General features: G+C 48.3%; 7 non-coding genes across 7 annotated transcripts; all 7 read left to right on the forward strand.

Annotated features, from left to right (window-relative positions):
- The first annotated feature begins 302 nt into the window (after positions 1-302).
- LOC119345706 lies at positions 303-421 on the forward strand. The gene has a single exon (XR_005167151.1). It is a non-coding gene; the product is annotated as a 5S ribosomal RNA (ribosomal RNA).
- Positions 422-788: 367 nt separating this feature from the next.
- Positions 789-907, forward strand: LOC119345710. The gene has a single exon (XR_005167154.1). It is a non-coding gene; the product is annotated as a 5S ribosomal RNA (ribosomal RNA).
- A 367-nt stretch (positions 908-1,274) lies between these two features.
- Positions 1,275-1,393, forward strand: LOC119345703. Its single transcript, XR_005167148.1, has one exon. It is a non-coding gene; the product is annotated as a 5S ribosomal RNA (ribosomal RNA).
- Positions 1,394-1,760: 367 nt separating this feature from the next.
- On the forward strand, positions 1,761-1,879 carry LOC119345705. Its single transcript, XR_005167150.1, has one exon. It is a non-coding gene; the product is annotated as a 5S ribosomal RNA (ribosomal RNA).
- A 367-nt stretch (positions 1,880-2,246) lies between these two features.
- Positions 2,247-2,365, forward strand: LOC119345709. Its single transcript, XR_005167153.1, has one exon. It is a non-coding gene; the product is annotated as a 5S ribosomal RNA (ribosomal RNA).
- Positions 2,366-2,732: 367 nt separating this feature from the next.
- On the forward strand, positions 2,733-2,851 carry LOC119345707. The gene has a single exon (XR_005167152.1). It is a non-coding gene; the product is annotated as a 5S ribosomal RNA (ribosomal RNA).
- A 367-nt stretch (positions 2,852-3,218) lies between these two features.
- Positions 3,219-3,337, forward strand: LOC119345704. Its single transcript, XR_005167149.1, has one exon. It is a non-coding gene; the product is annotated as a 5S ribosomal RNA (ribosomal RNA).
- The last annotated feature ends 381 nt before the right edge of the window (positions 3,338-3,718 follow it).

Consider the following 3,718-nt stretch of genomic DNA (forward strand, 5'->3'; position numbering starts at 1 on the left):
TTATATTATTTTTGACGTTTGCGATATGTTTAAGCTCGATGCTCATTGCTCGCGCGTCTTGGGGCGGCTTTGTGGCGCGAAGAGCGCTTTCTGAAAGGGGTGGAAAAAACTCGTGTTGCTGCGGTATGGAGGGAGGGGTGGAAACCGTGGAAAACTCGTCTCCGTGATTGAGCGGGAGAGTAAGTAGTATAGGACATTATCCATTGTTAGGGAACGGTTGTAATGGTAGTGAGAATGTAGAATCGTCTTTGGAGCGGACCTGGGAGTGGCAAGCATAAGGGACGAAGACGGGGAAACATGTCGGATGCGATCATACCAGCGCTAAAGCACCGGATCCCATCAGAACTCCGAAGTTAAGCGTGCTTGGGCGAGAGTAGTACTAGGATGGGTGACCTCCTGGGAAGTCCTCGTGTTGCATTCCTTTTATAATTATTTTTTGCGCCTTGTGACAAACATATCGCACGTCCGCGATATATATTAATCCCGTTATATTATTTTTGACATTTGCGATATGTTTAACCTCGATGCTCATTGCTCGCGCGTCTTGGGGCGGCTTTGTGGCGCGAAGAGCGCTTTCTGAAAGGGGTGGAAAAAACTCGTGTTGCTGCGGTATGGAGGGAGGGGTGGAAACCGTGGAAAACTCGTCTCCGTGATTGAGCGGGAGAGTAAGTAGTATAGGACATTATCCATTGTTAGGGAACGGTTGTAATGGTAGTGAGAATGTAGAATCGTCTTTGGAGCGGACCTGGGAGTGGCAAGCATAAGGGACGAAGACGGGGAAACATGTCGGATGCGATCATACCAGCGCTAAAGCACCGGATCCCATCAGAACTCCGAAGTTAAGCGTGCTTGGGCGAGAGTAGTACTAGGATGGGTGACCTCCTTGGAAGTCCTCGTGTTGCATTCCTTTTATAATTATTTTTTGCGCCTTGTGACAAACATATCGCACGTGCGCGATATATATTAATCCCGTTATATTATTTTTGACGTTTGCGATATGTTTAAGCTCGATGCTCATTGCTCGCGCGTCTTGGGGCGGCTTTGTGGCGCGAAGAGCGCTTTCTGAAAGGGGTGGAAAAAACTCGTGTTGCTGCGGTATGGAGGGAGGGGTGGAAACCGTGGAAAACTCGTCTCCGTGATTGAGCGGGAGAGTAAGTAGTATAGGACATTATCCATTGTTAGGAAACGGTTGTAATGGTAGTGAGAATGTAGAATCGTCTTTGGAGCGGACCTGGGAGTGGCAAGCATAAGGGACGAAGACGGGGAAACATGTCGGATGCGATCATACCAGCACTAAAGCACCGGATCCCATCAGAACTCCGAAGTTAAGCGTGCTTGGGCGAGAGTAGTACTAGGATGGGTGACCTCCTGGGAAGTCCTCGTGTTGCATTCCTTTTATAATTATTTTTTGCGCCTTGTGACAAACATATCGCACGTGCGCGATATATATTAATCCCGTTATATTATTTTTGACGTTTGCGATATGTTTAAGCTCGATGCTCATTGCTCGCGCGTCTTGGGGCGGCTTTGTGGCGCGAAGAGCGCTTTCTGAAAAGGGTGGAAAAAACTCGTGTTGCTGCGGTATGGAGGAAGGGGTGGAAACCGTGGAAAACTCGTCTCCGTGATTGAGCGGGAGAGTAAGTAGTATAGGACATTATCCATTGTTAGGGAACGGTTGTAATGGTAGTGAGAATGTAGAATCGTCTTTGGAGCGAACCTGGGAGTGGCAAGCATAAGGGACGAAGACGGGGAAACATGTCGGATGCGATCATACCAGCACTAAAGCACCGGATCCCATCAGAACTCTGAAGTTAAGCGTGCTTGGGCGAGAGTAGTACTAGGATGGGTGACCTCCTGGAAAGTCCTCGTGTTGCATTCCTTTTATAATTATTTTTTGCGCCTTGTGACAAACATATCGCACGTGCGCGATATATATTAATCCCGTAATATTATTTTTGACGTTTGCGATATGTTTAAGCTCGATGCTCATTGCTCGCGCGTCTTGGGGCGGCTTTGTGGCGCGAAGAGCGCTTTCTGAAAGGGGTGGAAAAAACTCGTGTTGCTGCGGTATGGAGGGAGGGGTGGAAACCGTGGAAAACTCGTCTCCGTGATTGAGCGGGAGAGTAAGTAGTATAGGACATTATCCATTGTTAGGGAACGGTTGTAATAGTAGTGAGAATGTAGAATCGTCTTTGGAGCGGACCTGGGAGTGGCAAGCATAAGGGACGAAGACGGGGAAACATGTCGGATGCGATCATACTAGCACTAAAGCACCGGATCCCATCAGAACTCCGAAGTTAAGCGTGCTTGGGCGAGAGTAGTACTAGGATGGGTGACCTCTTGGGAAGTCCTCGTGTTGCATTCCTTTTATAATTATTTTTTGCGCCTTGTGACAAACATATCGCACGTGCGCGATATATATTAATCCCGTTATATTATTTTTGACGTTTGCGATATGTTTAAGCTCGATGCTCATTGCTCGCGCGTCTTGGGGCGGCTTTGTGGCGCGAAGAGCGCTTTCTGAAAGGGGTGGAAAAAACTCGTGTTGCTGCGGTATGGAGGGAGGGGTGGAAACCGTGGAAAACTCGTCTCCGTGATTGAGCGGGAGAGTAAGTAGTATAGGACATTATCCATTGTTAGGGAACGGTTGTAATGGTAGTGAGAATGTAGAATCGTCTTTGGAGCGGACCTGGGAGTGGCAAGCATAAGGGACGAAGACAGGGAAACATTTCGGATGCGATCATACCAGCACTAAAGCACCGGATCCCATTAGAACTCCGAAGTTAAGCGTGCTTGGGCGAGAGTAGTACTAGGATGGGTGACCTTCTGGGAAGTCCTCGTGTTGCATTCCTTTTATAATTATTTTTTGCGCCTTGTGACAAACATATCGCACGTGCGCGATATATATTAATCCCGTTATATTATTTTTGACGTTTGCGATATGTTTAAGCTCGATGCTCATTGCTCGCGCGTCTTGGGGCGGCTTTGTGGCGCGAAGAGCGCTTTCTGAAAGGGGTGGAAAAAACTCGTGTTGCTGCGGTATGGAGGGAGGGGTGGAAACCGTGGAAAACTCGTCTCCGTGATTGAGCGGGAGAGTAAGTAGTATAGGACATTATCCATTGTTAGGGAACGGTTGTAATGGTAGTGAGAATGTAGAATCGTATTTGGAGCGGACCTGGGAGTGGCAAGCATAAGGGACGAAGACGGGGAAACATGTCGGATGCGATCATACCAGCACTAAAGCACCGGATCCCATCAGAACCCCGAAGTTAAGCGTGCTTGGGCGAGAGTAGTACTAGGATGGGTGACCTCCTGGGAAGTCCTCGTGTTGCATTCCTTTTATAATTATTTTTTGCGCCTTGTGACAAACATATCGCACGTGCGCGATATATATTAATCCCGTTATATTATTTTTGACGTTTGCGATATGTTTAAGCTCGATGCTCATTGCTCGCGCGTCTTGGGGCGGCTTTGTGGCGCGAAGAGCGCTTTCTGAAAGGGGTGGAAAAAACTCGTGTTGCTGCGGTATGGAGGGAGGGGTGGAAACCGTGGAAAACTCGTCTCCGTGATTGAGCGGGAGAGTAAGTAGTATAGGACATTATCCATTGTTAGGGAACGGTTGTAATGGTAGTGAGAATGTAGAATCGTCTTTGGAGCGGACCTGGGAGTGGCAAGCATAAGGGACGAAGACGGGGAAACATGTCGGATGCGATCATAC

Source organism: Triticum dicoccoides, unplaced genomic scaffold (genome assembly GCF_002162155.2).
Source record: "Triticum dicoccoides isolate Atlit2015 ecotype Zavitan unplaced genomic scaffold, WEW_v2.0 scaffold26914, whole genome shotgun sequence".
NCBI lineage: Eukaryota > Viridiplantae > Streptophyta > Magnoliopsida > Poales > Poaceae > Triticum > Triticum dicoccoides.